General features: G+C 46.9%; 2 protein-coding genes across 4 annotated transcripts in view; one reads left to right on the forward strand and one right to left on the reverse strand.

Moving 5' to 3' along the window:
• LOC144584975 (uncharacterized) overlaps positions 1 to 16,489 on the reverse strand; it is a 618,887-nt gene that overhangs the window by 556,411 nt on the left and 45,987 nt on the right. The window lies entirely within an intron of this gene.
• Positions 1 to 16,489, forward strand: part of LOC140702923 (uncharacterized) — a 59,786-nt gene that overhangs the window by 21,737 nt on the left and 21,560 nt on the right. Inside the window, exon 1 of one of the 3 annotated variants that reach the window (XM_078382395.1) lies at positions 9,769 to 9,923. The exons of the other annotated variants lie outside the window; for them this stretch is intronic. The gene's annotated coding sequence lies outside the window, so the exon portion shown is untranslated. Of the gene's footprint in view, positions 1 to 9,768; positions 9,924 to 16,489 lie in introns of those variants that run through there. 3 annotated transcript variants of the gene reach the window in all.

The following is a 16,489-nucleotide window of genomic DNA, read 5'->3' on the forward strand; positions in this document are numbered from 1 at the left end:
TCAGGGGATCAGGCTCTGCTTGTCCCAACATCTTAACTAAAGGACTGACCAACTTTGACATCTCTGGGATCCAAGTACAGCAAACCCCCACCATCCCTAAAAATCCTCACAACTGCCACTTCGTTCTGGGTTTTGGGGTTTCCATCAATGCTTTAATCCTCCCCTCACCCAGACACTTTTTTCCTCCATCTAGTATATGTCCCAAATATTTCACCTTTTTTTCCAACAAATTGGACCATTTTCTTACAAACTCTCTCAACCCTTTATCTCCCAGAAAGTTCAAGAATCTGATGGAATCCCTCCTGACCTCTTTCCCTGATCTTCCACTCAACAAGAGGTCATCTATATATTGAATAAGATGACAGCCGTACTCTGGCCGCCATTCCATGAGGACCTGACCAAGAATTTCCCCAAAGATAGTTGGAGATTCTATGTATCCCTGGGGCAAGACTGCCCACTGGAATCTGGTCATTTGTCCAGTTTCTGGGTGTGGCCACTGAAATGCAAACACCTCCCCACTGGACCTTGCTATTGGAACTGAGAAAATGCTGATTTTAGATCAATTACTCTGTACCATTCATGGTCTCCTGGTATCCTGTTCATGATGGTATAGGGATCCGGAACAATTGGGGCCCTTGGTTTTACAATCACATTGATTTTTCTTAAATCTTGCACCATCCGGTAACTTCCGTCCACCTTCTTTACTAGCAGGATCGGAGTGCAATATGAAGAATTTGAAACTTCTATGAGACCATCCTCTAGTAATTCCTTTATCACTGGCCTCAACCCTTCTTCGGCTTCTTGAGATACCGGATACTGCCTTTGTTGTATTGCTTTCTGCGTCTTTAGCTCTATCTCCACTGGTGTTATATTCAAAAGCCCAGGATTCCATGGACTGGCCCAAACCTTTGGGTTGATTTGTGTGTCGTCTTCTTCCCTGGGTACCGCAGTGGTTACTAAGCATTCCTGCTCCTTGTATACAATTTATAAGCCCAGTTTCCCCATCACATCTCTTCCCAATAGGTTTGTCCCTGCCCCGGGGACCCATAAGAAGTCATGCCATTCCCCTGGTCCTGTGCCCCCTTCCATTTTGACCATAAGGGGTTGCAGTACAGGAACTTCTTCTGATTGTCCCGTGGCTCCTAAAATTTTTATTTTCCCTTTAGTGCATTGCCAATTAGGGTTCTTCCAACACAGGGTAGAATGTGTCATTCCAGTATCTACTAGAAATGTCATTTGTACTCTTTCTGGACCCACTATTAGTTTTATCAAGGGCTCTTTAAATGTGGGTTCTTGATGTAGTAGTCCCTGACACCCCTAATCGGAGTCTTCTTCAAGCTGCATCACCTGTGAATACTGTTTCCGCCCATCCATCCTTCCTCCACTTCTTGCCCATCTCTGTACTATTGTTTCCTGCCTTTTCTCATCTCCCACCTCTGGGTCCCCTTTATTTTGGGGGGTCCTCTGGGCATTCTCTCTTCCAGTGTCCCTCTTTTTTACAGAAAGCACAGACATTGGGGGTAGGGGCAGGCCCCTATGTAACCCTCTTTGTCTCTTCTTCTCCCCCTATTTTGCCGACCACCACTCCTTCTTGCAAATTCACTTTCCCTCTGCACCTCTTTTGCCACTTGTGCCATTAATTTCACCTGCTTCCGCATTTGTACCTCCTCCCAACTTGCTATGACTTTCCTTTCCCTTTTCACCAGCTCTTCTAGAGACACATCTGCTAAATCTTCTATCTTCTGTAACTTTTTCTTTACATCCGGGGCTGCGCCCTGGATGAATTGCAGTTTCAATGTGTTTTTATTTTCTTCCTTCTCTGGGTCTGTGTATTGTTTCATCCCCTTCTTCAGTTTCTCCATATATTCATCTGCCCCTTCATCCTTTCCCTGATGTTTGAAGCCTTATCTACATTGAGGGAAACTGGGGCCAGATTGGCTAATCCCTTAAGGACATACTTTCTAAATACTTTTGCACCATTTCTATGAGTATCTTTATCAGGATCAAATTTGTCCTCCTCTGGCTCAAATGGTAGCAGATTTTCAGCTATCTCAACATTTGTTGCATCTCCATCAGCTAGTAATGCTTCCCTTCCCTTGCTGACTGTTCCCAAATATCTCTCATGTCCAGCTACTTGTCTTACAATAGCACTCAGCTCAGCAGGTGAGTATATAGAAATTCCCGAATCCCATTTCTGACACCAAATTGTTAAATGTAGAAATATCTACCCAGAGTGTAAATGACTCTGACAAGGCTGAGGTATGATGCAAGGAAGAAGCTTTATTTTGCACTGCAGCAGCGGGGACGTCTCAGCAGCCAAAGACCACCAAAGACTTCCGAATAAATGAGGTAGCAGCATAATTTTATATACCATAGGTCCTAACTGCCCTATCAGGCAATTTGACCAATAGGTTCCCAGTCTGACTGAATCATCCTCCCTTTGTTCCACCCCCTGATTGCCCACCCCCTTTTGATTCTGCTTATGATTAATATCCCCAAATGCCCTGTATCAGCAACTTGATTATCAAAACTGCATGCTATATTACATAAGGTTACATGAAGTTAACTGACCCTGGAAATCCCCAACCCAACTTCTTGTTTTTCTCACTCTTGACCCATACATATGTTCTTATCCACTGGACCAGACATCTTCCTTCCTCTTCTATGTTAGCAAACTGTGTCCTAAAATATCTTTTGCAATTGCAACTGCAAACTGCAAACTATAGCTGTTAATATTATATGGTTATAGCCAAGCTATCTGTTAATCTTCAATCTTTGTTGATTGTAAGTGAAATTTGTTCACAGGTAACATTTTATTCCTCATAACATGTATGTACAAAGAAGAACAAATTCTGAAACCCCACATCCATCTGCCTGCATGAAGGATAAAGACTGATTTTGTCTCTATAGGTGCGAGTCCATACAATTCCGACATGACATAATGTGGAATAAAGAACAGCCAGTCTCTTGTGTTTACTCCTGATTTGGGAGGGTGGGGAACAGTAACTCTGTAGGCTTGACAGATTGCAGTTACACAAGCCTCATGGGTACCTAAAATAGCCACGATATCAGAGATGACAATTTTTAGCTATACTATGTGGCTGCAGGTGTAGCAGCTAGCAGAGGAAAACTCAAAGCACCCATATCATGGTTGCACCAATTGTTTGGCTCCCAGCCTGCTCATCACAGACTAAATACAGGGAGAAGGTATTTTTGGCGCATGTGTGAATCTTAAAACAGGACAGAAGGCCAGAATTCTATATTCACCTACTTAAAATACACCATCATTCCCATAAACAGGTTATGCTGGGCTGAATTCAATCCAATCTTATACAGTAGGACCCCCATGTCCATGGGGAATTAGTTCCAAGCCCTCCCCCCCCCACAGATGATGAAAATGTGGATTATAGCAAAACTATAATATTAGGGGACCCTATACGTCCATTGTCTCTGGATCTCTCTAGTGACCAGTTCTACTAATGACATTGTAGAAATATTTTAGGTAAAAACAAAGTAAAAGATTATATATGTATATATCACATGTGCGTACACACACACAAACACACACACAAAATAATGTGGTGGCACCTTAAGGACTGTTATGTTTTTAATATGAGGGCAACGACAGTCCATTGGCCTTGGGGCGCACCTCCGAGTCCACCCTCCCTTGTCGTCAAACTGGTCCCCATTCCCTGGGGGGCAAGCCCCAAGGTTAAGCAGACTCCTGCAGCTGCTTTGAGCAGAGAGGAGCAGCAGCAGGATGATGCTGACCTACAGATAGGGGGTGCCTCTCCTCCTCCCACCAGGAGCTGAGGGGGACCCCCGTGCGGATCTGAGGGTTGCGCCCCCTCTGAGAAGAAACCCCGCTGCCAACGCAGCTGCCAGCAGATGTGCCCCATTTTCCTCTCCTCCTCTTCCTCCGGCCCCCAAAAGAGCTCGCTTCCCCACCGATGGTGCTTAGACGCTGGAGGAGCCGCTCCTTCGTAGAAGGGGTGGGTGGGTGTATCAAGGGATACAGAGACACACATACAGGATTTAACAGGCGTGCCTTTGCCGGTCTTGAGAGCCTTGCAGGAGGACTCTGGGAAGGCAGGACTGATGGTGTGAAGAGGGGATCAGGCCCATTCCTGCTTTCTTGCTAGAATCTGAAAAGGTGACCCTTTCAGACTCCCCCTTGCTGAGGATTCCCCCCCCGCGCGATCAGGTGGATGTAAGCAGTGGCCGGGGGGGGGAGAGAGAGGAAGGCCACGGTTTCCAGACTCTGCTCTTTCTCTGGATAGATAAAACAGTCTCGCTAGGCAAACTGCTTTTTACTAGGAGAAAATAAAAGAAAGCTGCTATGTCCTCTTTTGTAAGTTTTCTGGAAGGAATTTGTTCAGGAAATTGATATACCCTGGTCTTTAAAACAGCCCTCTCGAAGTCCTACTATTCTACTTCAGCCCAACCCAACGGCAAACAAGAGGGCTAAGTGGAAGGAACGATCTGCTCAAGCAGGGCAGGATCCTCTCCATCCCAGGTCTGCCTCCCACGCAGTTCGGCTCAGTTTGTTCTGGGATCCCATCGAGTTAGAGCATCATTGCCTTCACACAGAGGGACTTCCAGCGGTGCCGGCATAAAATCGGCTTGGCCGTCCTGTCTTCTCAATCCTGCACGAATGGACAGCTGTTAAAATCAGAGAGCCCCTGTTCTTCTTGGCACCCGAACCCCCTTGTTTAGGTCGTTTAGTGAAAGACCAATTGGCTCCAGATAACGGAGAGATGGATAACATCCTTGCCCCCCTGCAGACCAGTGGGAAGAAGGTTAAATCAGGACTGCTGTTCATAACTTGACTTGTAGGATGATGATGATGATGATGATGATGATGATGATGATGATGATGATGATGATAAGGCAGTGCCCTCAAAGTGTTCTGACTTATGGCGACTGTCGCGGCTGCCACCTCTTCTTACATCACCACTAGAGATGACAGGCCACGATCCTTCACACACACACACACAGTACTTCGCTGCCACCAACCACACATAAACCTGACACTACAGACTTATTGTGGATTTTAAAATAAAAAGGATGATTTATTGTATACAGAAATAAAAATGAAATCACTGATTAAAAGAATTACTTGTAATACTATATTTCTCAGACCTTCACCCTGCACAGTTCTTAATTACTTCACACACAGTTCCCTAACCTATATCTAACCCTGTCACTCTCTAACTCCCCAACAACCAACCCTCAACAACCTCTCCCTCCTTGTACACCCCCCTTATATACACAAGCTCCACCCCTATAAGACCCACCTCCTGCCTTGCCATAGGCCAGGAAACTCCAGCCTTAGCCAAGACAGGCAGGTGACGTCATGGCACACGTCACATACCTTCCCCCTTTAATAAGTTGTTTTGTGGGGGAAAGCTAAGGTGCTTTTTCCCCAAAACAACTGCCACAAACATAAAGCATTACATTTTTTCCCCACAAGTTAACACAATTACCAATATACTTACACTTCCTTCAAACAGGTAAATAAAAACATGCAATGTAAAACATTTATCAAACACAATACATAACTTTCCAAACACTTTACAATGCCATATACTATACACAGAGTCCATAAGTCCTTTAGATGTCGTCTTCCGGTCTTCTGGATAAGGCGTCAGCCACACAGTTTATAGTCCCTCTGACCACCTTAACCTCGAAATCATAGTCCTGTAAAAGAAGCGCCCACCTCATCAGTTTACTGTTCTGTGATTTCATAGTCCTCAACCACGATAGAGGTGAGTGATCAGTGCACAAGGTAAAATGTCGACCCCAGATGTAAGCCTTCAGCTTCCGGATCGCAAAGATGATCGCCAAACACTCTTTCTCGATGGTAGAAAGATTCTTCTCCCTGGGAAGCAACTTCTTGCTCAGGTACGCCACTGGATGTTGGTCTCCGCTGTCATCCTGTTGGCACAGTACCGCTCCCACACCGGCATTAGACGCATCTGTGTAGATGATGAACTCTCTGTTGAAGTCAGGAGCATGCAGCACAGGATGGTTGGTTAGAGCATCTTTCAGCCGTCCAAATGCCATCTCGCACTCTTCCGACCAGGAAACGCTGTTGCTGCTCTGCTTCTTTGTCAGGTCTGATAAAGGTGCAGCAATCTCACTGAAACCGGGTATAAACCTTCTGTAATACCCTGCCAGACCTAGAAAGGACCTCACTTTCTTTTTAGTGGTAGGTCTGGGCCACTTCAGGATTGCTTCTACCTTGGCCTCTAAAGGTTTGATTAGGCCTCCTCCCACTATGTGACCTAGATACTTCATCTCTGAGTTACCTAGCTGACACTTACTAGCTTTAACAGTTAAGCCAGCATCTTTCAACCTTTGTAGCACTAACTCTAGATGATGTAGGTGATCTTGCCAGGTGTTGCTAAAGACCCCTATGTCATCGATATAAGCTACTGTGAAGTCACTAAGCCCTTTCAGAGTATGGTCCATGAGCCTTTGAAACGTTGCTGGTGAGTTTCTCAGGCCAAAACTGAGGACCCGGAACTCAAACAGGCCAAATGGACTGCAAAATGCGGTTTTCTCTTGGTCCTGAGGATCACTTCTTCCTTCAATCATCTTACTTATGTCATCAAGCCTAGGCCTAGTATAAGCATCAGGTTTGGTTACTGAAGATAGCTTGCTGTAGTACACACAGAACCTGACACTGCCATCCGGCTTGTCTATTAAAATTACAAGGGCTAACCAAGCGCTAGATGAGTGTACAATAATTTGATCGTTTAGCATTTCGTCTAGCGTTCTGCGAATATTGTCAAAGTAACAACCTCTTATTCTATATGGTGTTACAGACTGAGAAGCATTCCCTGTGTCAGTCCTGGGTAGCACTCCCTTGTCAACACCAGGTTTGTTTGAGAACACTTCTTGAGGTTTTGTAACCAGCGCTCCACAACTATTCTGCTGTTCTCTGGATAGAGCAGGGCTGATCTGCACCTTTTGTGTATTGAACTTTTGTGGGCCCCTCCCTTCCCCGAAGGGCAACCCATGTTCCTCCTTATCAGCCTCTTTTATTGCAAACTGCACATGGATGGTCTCTCTCTGTTCACTCACTTCTGCCATTTGACTGCGCGTGAGAGGCATTTTAATCACACAGAAGGCTCTTTTCTATTTTCAAGCCTCTGTTTAAAACGTCACTTTTTCCTTTCCTGTGCTAAGGTCTGACACTCTTCAACAGGGTATACCAACAGATATGGCTAGGCTTGTTACTGTAGTCTCTAATGGCTTCTGCCCCTTCACTGGGCCTCTTGCCAGATTTAGAGCTACTTTAATTTTCTGCCCTTGGCTCTACTTCTAAATCCACCACAGCTTCACCTTCTCTCAGGTTCTGTAGTTCACTAGAGAGATCCCAAATCTTCGCTGCCCTTGGTCTGTCTGTCCCTACTGAGTTCTCCCAACTCTGGACTCTCAGACCAAGTCACAACAGCCTTCTATTTTGGGTCAATCTCCCTCACAAAATGGACCTTCTAGAGCTCATAAGTCAGTTCCCTCACTCTGAAGTTTAGGTGCCTCTCTATTAGATCTGCTCCCCCCTGGAGACAAATCCTAGAGAGTTACCCACACCCCACTTCAGGTGCACCTAACTGAAATCCTTTTGCTCTGGTCACACTAGCCAAGGCTTTTCTGGGCAACTGGGCAACTGGACAACTCGTATCCCACCGCTGCCACCAGTTTTGTCGCGGCTGCCACCTCTTCTTACATCACCACTAGAGATGACAGGCCACGATCCTTCACACACACACACACAGTACTTCGCTGCCACCAACCACACATAAACCTGACACTACAGACTTATTGTGGATTTTAAAATAAAAAGGATGATTTATTGTATACAGAAATAAAAATGAAATCACTGATTAAAAGAATTACTTGTAATACTATATTTCTCAGACCTTCACCCTGCACAGTTCTTAATTACTTCACACACAGTTCCCTAACCTATATCTAACCCTGTCACTCTCTAACTCCCCAACAACCAACCCTCAACAACCTCTCCCTCCTTGTACACCCCCCTTATATACACAAGCTCCACCCCTATAAGACCCACCTCCTGCCTTGCCATAGGCCAGGAAACTCCAGCCTTAGCCAAGACAGGCAGGTGACGTCATGGCACACGTCACAGCGACCCTTTCCAGGGTTTCCCAGGCAAAGAGGGATGTGGTCTGCCATTCTTTTCTTCAGGGGCCACTTCTGGGACGGCGCAGTTTTGGCCAAAGCGACCCAGGCTGGCTCTTCTCCAAGAGGCAAAGCGGGGAATGAATTTGCCCACCTCAACAGCCAAGGACTCAACCTATGGTCCTATCCAGCTAGCAGAGATCAAGGTTAACTACATTCTGAATTCAACGGTCACAACTAAGAAATGTGGAGGGTCTCTTTATTTCATTTCTCCTTGCACAGCAAAAACTTTTCTAATATGCCACTGCAAACAGACTTGCAGAATTAGAAGCGGGGGGGGGTGAGAATGAGAAGACAAAACAGGACAGCTGGTTAAAACAGAAACATCTGAGCTGTCACAATATGGCATCCTCAGTTGCTGACTTCTTGAGTTAACAGGGATATAAGAAGAACATTTTATTATGTTAAACCATTTCAAGTAAGGTATACATTTTTAAATCTGCCCAAAAATTATAGAGGTGTAGTAGATGCCATGATGCATCATATGAAACAATATGTAGATTTTGTTTTCAAAGTCTGGTAAGGTATATAATGCCATAATTTGTTGAAACCAGTCAATAGATTTCTGTGAATGCAGAATAGCTAATACAAACAAGATATCATTAAATACACATTTATTTGCTAGTGTGCAGCAGCTGAATAAAACCCAGTTTTTAAAATGAATTATATGATGTGCTACCTTAGGAGGGACATGGAAGGAGCCTCCCGAAAGAGTGGAAAATAATTGCGAGCACACCCAGGTATTCCTTGCATTGCACTGTAAACTTGCTGATGAGCAAAATGTCCCAATGGCCCATTTAAGAAGTGTAAATGACAATAATTTCTATAAATTCATTTAAATAGGTGCTTCTGGTTAGAAATAGTCTTATTATGTTAACATTTTAGTTTGTTTTAATGATGCCTCTATTTCATATCTGTCCATAATTTTAAATTGTGCAAGGTTCTGATATGAATAAAGATGTGCTGTCAAATCCCTTCCGAGTTAACCCTAATAGAATCAAGGAGTGTGAATATGCCCAGGGGTGACTGGGTCTTGCCCATCCTCAGTGAGCTTCCATGGCCAAGTGGATATCCGAGTTCAGGGCTCACCCGTCCTTGTCTAGCACTGGATTTCTTTACACGATGTCACTGGCTTATCTGTATCGTATATCGTTTGTCCTTCACGGGCTCTGCTATATTTTCTAGCATGATTTAGAGGCACGCACCAAATTCAACAGAGAGCACAAAATGAGATACTTGACACAAGTGGCAGCTAATTTAAGAAATTCTTTTCACAAAACCCAATTGAAAAGATGTTTCCATGCGTTTGGATCGTATCAGATGGAATCTCTGCCTGAACAGAAGGCTAGGGAGCATCTTACGTTTCCCTTTGGAAAAAAATGGAATCCATTCTGCAACCTGCCATGTGCAAGGCTGTGTGTTGCTTGTGTGTAGACGTGCCAATTATATATGTTCTTTGAACTAAAAACACCAGTTATGCTGCACACAATCCCCTCAAGCAGCCTGGGCGATTTATGTCAAGTTCCAGCCACCCTGCGCAGCCAGCTGCAAAGCGGAAGATTCCCGCCTGGCAACAGCGCTGTGAGAAGCAGTCCAGGAGTCGCAGCTTGGCGGTCAACGGCAACAACATACAACACGCACAAGTCAGCAGTGGACGCCTGCTCTGCAGGGCTACATCCACCTCTTCTGTGAAAAATCAGGTGCTTTTCCAGGTAATCTAGACTTGTACTTGATATTATAAAACTCTTCCGTTTTTATAATTCCTGCGTCTGCATGCCACAGCCCAGGAACTGATGCATTAGATTTAGCTAAGCTCCGGGTTACTTCTGATCCTAAAACTCTTTTTGGCACTTCCAAAATGTAATATATAGAAGTCGCAGATTCCACTAGAATGGGCTGACACCAGTTAATCGATTCATTTACAGTGTTGGTTCCCAGTATGGAACAACCGTGGAAGAGTCGTATTGGGGTTAATGCAGAACATGAGTTTCCAAACTGCAGGGATTTGCACCGCCTGGGAAGGTGCAAGCCCGAAAGTTTTATTTTTTGTTTTGAATTTCAAAACAAAAGCTCTCTCTCTCTCTCTCTCTCTCTCTCTCTCTATCTCTCTCTCTCTCTCTCTCTCTCTCTCTCTCTCTCTCTCTCTCTCTCTCTCTCTATCTATCTATCTATCTATCTATCTATCTATCTATCTATCTATCTATCTATCTATCTATCTAAAGAGAGAGAGAGAGAGAGAGAGAGAGAGAGAGAGAGATTGTGTGTAGAACAGGCAGAAAGCAGAAGCTGAATTTCAGACTGATTGTTATGTGACTATATATATGACACCTGTTCCCTGCACATAGGGGATTATGCGCGTTCGGGCTTAGGCTGATCCCTGTCTGGTAGGACTTGTTTCCTCTTCTGGTCACATGGCACATCTGTTAATGTTTCTCTGGGGATTAATAAAGCCAATCATTCCAATGCACACTTGATTACAGTGGACCCTCGACTTATAGATGGCTTGACTTGCAGACTTTTCGAGTTACAGACTTCTCTGGCCGCAAAATTTAGGTTCGACTTACAGCCGGAGAATCGACCTACAGACCAGAAAAAAATCAAAATGGAACAAAAATGGAACAAAAACGGCCGGTTACGGATTAATTGGTTTTCAATGCATTGTAGGTCAATGGAGACTCGACCTACAGACTTTTCGACCTGCAGCCACCGTTCCAATACGGATTAATTCTGTAAGTAGAGGGTTCACTGTACCTGGGCAGGTAATTGAGAGACAAGAAATATTCAAATTAGTGCTCAATTACCTGAGTCAATAACTCAGAACCTAGCAACACTTCAGCTTCTCAGTTTATGGGGAAATGACTTGAAGCTGAAGACATGAATCCTGATGTCTCAACCGAAAGCACGGCCATGCCGGTCTATTAGCTTTATGGCAAAAACAACCAGGACACAGTGGAGCTATTTCTTCAGTCTGGAAACTGATTTCCTGACTGTTGCTCCTTCTCAGCAATGACTTCCTCAAGACCCAAAGAGTGTTATTCCTGCTGACCTCACCCTTGCTGCTCCATCAGATGGCCTTCTGGGCTCTCATGCATTAGAACAGGGGCCATCCTAGGATAGAAATCAACTGAACCCTCACCCGACTAAGACTCGCATGTGCGCCTTTCATCTGAGAAACAAAGAGGCCTTTTGGAAATTTCAGGTTTACCAGAAAGCAAATCCAAACAGATCGTTTTTTGCCCCCAAATATCTAGATGTTATACAGATCGAGCACTGACACCAAAACACAAAGCAAAAGGTCTGTGCAAGGAACGATGTTATTTGAAAGCTATCAAGAACCAGTTCGGGCACACAACCGGAAAGGCTGCAGAACCCTAGGCATGGTCCTGTGCTTCCTCTAGGCCAGCCGGACAGCCCAGTGTGGTATTGTTCCTACAGACACAGCCCTCCGTGGGCAAAATCCTGCTGGCGTCACTTTATAATTAAACCTGCAACAGGCACCTTTAATTATAAAGATTCCTATCATCTTCCTTTCAGGTTGCAGGGCTCCCCCTTTTTGCCTGGGGAAGACTTCAGAAGCATTTGGAACAGGAAGCGGGGAGGCCTTTAAGAGTAAAACATTGCCACCCGAGGGGCTGATCCTACGACCAACATTTTTTCTTTTTACTACTAAAGGCTCCACCCCAATCCTGACATCTCAAGACTCCCAAAGGGTTAGGAATCCTCAAAACTTGAAAGGAGAGGATATAAGAGTTTAATTGTTTTAAATTAGATGCTTTGAGGGCCTGATCAGGGTTATGCTGGTACAAAGTTACATAGCAGTATTTTCTCCTATTAAAGCTACAGAATCGTTGCCGGATCCCTGAAACCAACCCCTATGGATAAAATCTCTTACCTAGCAGGTGTTGCTTCAGAGGGACCTATTGAGGGAGGTGGCAGCTAAGAACAAAAGACCCAAAAGCCTGTGCCTCAAAAGGTGCCTCCACTCTTTGGCTCTTCCCCTCCCCAAATAAAATCGAGGAAACGTTTTTCACGACCTTGGTGACTTCTGTAGAAATAGCAGAGGATGCCAGGACTATAATGTGGAAGGAAAGAACAATTCAATGCTTAAAATGGGTAGAATCTCGGGGAAACGTCTAGCCCTCAGACACACAGAGAACTGGGTTACCTGGAAGTCACTTAGAGGCGGCTACGGAACGGAGTGGGAAGAAGAAACCGAGTGAATCTAAGAAAAGAGGGCTTTTGCACCCACATTCACAGGGGAATTGGCGGCCCCTTCACACCTCGGTCAGTGTCCTCGAGGCCCCTCAACGTGTATTTAGGAAAGATTTAATGCTGGCTGCCTCAGATCTTCTTGATGTTGCCTGTTAATGGGGGGGGGGGGAGAGAGAGACGATCTGACAAATCTCTTAGTTGTTCTGTGTTGCTTCTGGCCCAAAGAAAGAAAGATCTGGGGGTTTCATACCATCCCCGCAGGCTTCAGTCCTGCTTCCAGAGAGAGGCCTGCTATGCTTTCCGTCTCCTCTCCGATGAAGTCTCCATTCCCAGAGACACTAACCTGGAATTAAAGGCTGCCAAACTCAGTGGAGCTTACTTCTGAGCCACCAAGAACAAGAAGATACTGGGAATTCTCCAGACTTTCCAGGACGAGCAGGAACATGTTAGAAGAATGGATCACACCACTCTATACTGCTGCTCTATAGGCCTCTAAGCAACCCAAGCTTTGAGTGGCGAACATCAGACGATCGCACAACCACTTCTGACAAAAAGCATTGCAGAGACTGGACATCTGCGGTCCTCTGTAAAGAGAGGACTTTGTTGCAGGCCTGGCCCACGTCTGTTTTATTGATGTCATAAAACAATCCAGTTAGTGTTAGATCCAACCACAAAATGGGGAAAAAAGAAGGGGAGAATGATTATACAGGACTTAGAAGGAAAATAAGATGCTTTGTGACATATTTACGAAATTTTAAAAAGAGTCCTAAAATACGTTCAGCATTACTGAAACCAATGGTTAACGAAACAAAATGAAACCTATGGATATGAAGAGCCACAAGGTGCATAAAATCCAGAGCATCACCTATTTATTCCCAAGCAACTCAGGGGTGGAACTGGGCAATTCCGCTCTCAGGGCAGGACGAAAGATCACCTCGACCAAGCCGGGGAAATGGGAAGATTTCGACCCCGTTATTTAGCGACACCCCGATCAGCGACAATACTTTCACAGCTAGAAGGGGGAGGGGGGTAAATTCCCTCTGAGGGGGCAAAGCCACTTAAATCCTCAAAAATTCCACTTCTTTCAATGGAGAGAAAAAGGACCCCCCCCCCGATAAAAATAACACGCGGAGAGCTCTCTCTCTCTCTCTCTTTCTCTCTCTAGTGGGGGGGGGGGAGAGGCTGCGCCTTTCTGGCCTTCCTGGCAGGCAGAGCGGGAGGGGCGCCCTTTTGTGGTGTGTGTGTGTGTGTGTGTGTTTGCAGGTGTGTCCCTTGCACAGACCGACCCGCCCCCCCCTTCTGCAACTAGAGAGCGAGAGCCGGACCCCCCCCCTTCCCTTCCTTCCTCCCTTCCTTCCTTCCATGGAGCGGGGCCAGCCTCCCCCCTCGCCCCCCCCCCCGGTGACCTGCCTTCCCCATGGACTCCCCCCTCCCCCTCCCCCTCCCCCATGGATAGCTCCTGTCCCCCCCCACGTTGAAGCTCCGCCCCTTCCGCTCCCCTCTCCCCCCCGCCCCTTCTTTCCATTCAGGAAAACAGGGAGCTCTCAGAGGGGGGAAGAGGCGCTCCTCCCGGTGGATCGGGCCCGGGGGGGGGGGAAATGCACGCTAAGGGCTCTCAAAGGGGGGAAGAGGCCGCCGCTGGGCGGGGGGGGGGGAGCGGCTTCCTCGTGAGTTTCTTCCCAGAGGACCTGCAAAGAGGGGAGCCATCGGGTGTGGGGGGGAGTTCTCTTTTTTTGCGAGACCCGGGAGGCGGTGGGGGGGGCCCTAAGGGGATAGGCGGGGTTGGAGACAGAGGGTTTTTTTTTAAAAAACACCCAGAAAAAGAGCCTCCCTTCCCGCCCCCCCCCGCAACCCCCCCAGAGACCGTGCACTCCGGATCGGGCCCCTCTCCCTGCTGGGTCTGCGATCCACGAAGGAGGGGGGGGGAGAGGGGGAGAGGCGTCTCTTTATTTTTTGTCCTGACCCTCCTCTTTCTTCTCCGAGGGGGTGTAAATGGGGAGGGGGTCCCCCCGAATGGGAAGCCTGGGAGGGGCCTCGATCCCGCCCTGCCCCCCCAGCAAGGCACCCGGGGCCCTTTCTCTCTGCGTGTCCTTGTCGGTGGGCCCGCCTCGGCTTTCCTGCGAGGAGACCCCCCCCTGCTTTCCCCAGATCCTGCAGGCACCATTATTTATGGGGAGGGGGGTGGCAGAGAGGGAAAGGAGGGAGCGTTTCCCCCCCCCCCCGTGGTCTTTCTCTTCCACCCAATTTCTCCTTCCTCTGAGAACCCTCCCCCCCTAAACGTCACCCCCCAGGTAGAGAAGCAGGCTATGGGGTGCAGCGGGGAGGGAGGGAGGGAGGGAGGGGGTTGCAAAGTGGGGACACGAGGGAGGGTCCCAGAAATTGGGCTATTGGGGGAGAAGAGGGGGGTTCAGCTGGGCGCAAAAGGGGCTCCTCCCCCCCCCGAGATGCCTGGCCGGCCCTCCTGAGCCTCTTCTGGGTCCCCCTCCCCCCTCCCCTTAATGGTGCCTGAAGGGGATTCTTCAGCAGGGGGGGTCTCTTCCCAAAGGGCTCCCCCCTCCCTCTTGGCCCCCCTTCCTCACCTGTGCCAGAGGGGAAGGGTTTTTTTCCCCCCAGGAGGGCAGGCCTGCCGTGAAATAGTTTGGCAGATCCTGTTGAGGGGGGGGGAGGAATCGGGAGGCTCTCCCACCACCCACGTGGGTCTCCCCTCTCCCATTTCTGACCCCTCCTTTGAGGCTCCGATCCTCCCCCCCCCCCCACCCAGTCTCTGTAGAGAGCTTCTCCATCTTTGGCTGCAGAGAATATAATCAATCTGATTTCGATATTGCCCATCTGGTGATTTCCATGTGTAGAGTCGCCTCTTGTGTTGTTGGAAAAGGGTGTTTGTGATGACCAGCTTGTTCTCTTGACAGAACTCTATTAGCCTTTGTCCTGCTTCGTTCTGAACTCCAAGGCCAAACTTCCCTGTTGTTCCTTTTATCTCTTGGCTCCCTACTTTAGCATTCCAGTCCCCTAGAATGAGAAGAACATCTCTCTTTGGTGTCAGTTCTAGAAGATGTTGTAAAATCTTCATAGAATTGGTCAATCTCAGCCTCTTCAGCATCGGTGGTTGGTGCATAAACTTGGACAACTCTGATGTTGAAAAGTCTGCATTGGATTTGTATTGAAATCATTCTATCATTGTTGAGATTGTATCCCAGAGTTTTTCCCAGTCTTTTGTTGACTATGATGGTAATTCAATTTCTTCTATAGGATTCTTGCCCAGAATAGTAGATAGCATAATCGTCTGAATTGAATTCGCCCATTCCTGTCCATTTTAGTTCACTGATGCACAGGATGTCAAAGTTTATTCTTGCCAGGGTTTATATACTGTGGTGCCTCACATAGCGATTGCTCCGTTGAGCGACAAAATTGCTTAGCGACAGAGTTTTTGCGATCGCAAAAGTGATCGCTTTGCAATGGTCCCTATGGGGTTTTTTGCTTTGCGATGATCGCGGGGAAGCGATCATCGCAAAGCCCCCATTTTTGCACAGCAGTTTCAAAATGGCCACCGGGAAAACAAAAATGACTGCCCGCTGTTATTCCTTGCTTAAGAGGCAGCGAAAATGGTGGCGCTATGGATGATTTTCGCTTAAAGGTGAGTTTTCAAGCCCATAGGGACGCATTTATCGTGTTTTAATGCGTTTCTATGGGCTTTTAAATTTCGCTTAGTGATGTTTTCGCTTAGCAACATTTTTTCCGGAACGGATTAACGTCACTAAGTGAGGCACCGCTGTATCTTACATTCCAGGTTCCTATGCAGTATTTTTCTTTGCAGCCTCGGACTTTCCTTTCACTTCCAGGCACATCTGCAGCTGAGTGTCATTTCAGCATTTGCCCGACCACTTCATTAGCTCTGGAGCTACTTGTCCTCCGCTCTTCCTCAGTAACATGTTGGATGCCTTCTGACCTCAGGGCTCATCTTCCAGCGTCATTTCTCTTAGCCTTTTGTTTCTGCCTATGGAATTTTCTTGGCAAAGGTACTGGACTGTCTAGCCAGTTCCTGCTCCAGGTGGATCATGTTTAGTCA

This window comes from Pogona vitticeps, chromosome W (assembly GCF_051106095.1).
Source record: "Pogona vitticeps strain Pit_001003342236 chromosome W, PviZW2.1, whole genome shotgun sequence".
Classification (NCBI taxonomy): domain Eukaryota; kingdom Metazoa; phylum Chordata; class Lepidosauria; order Squamata; family Agamidae; genus Pogona; species Pogona vitticeps.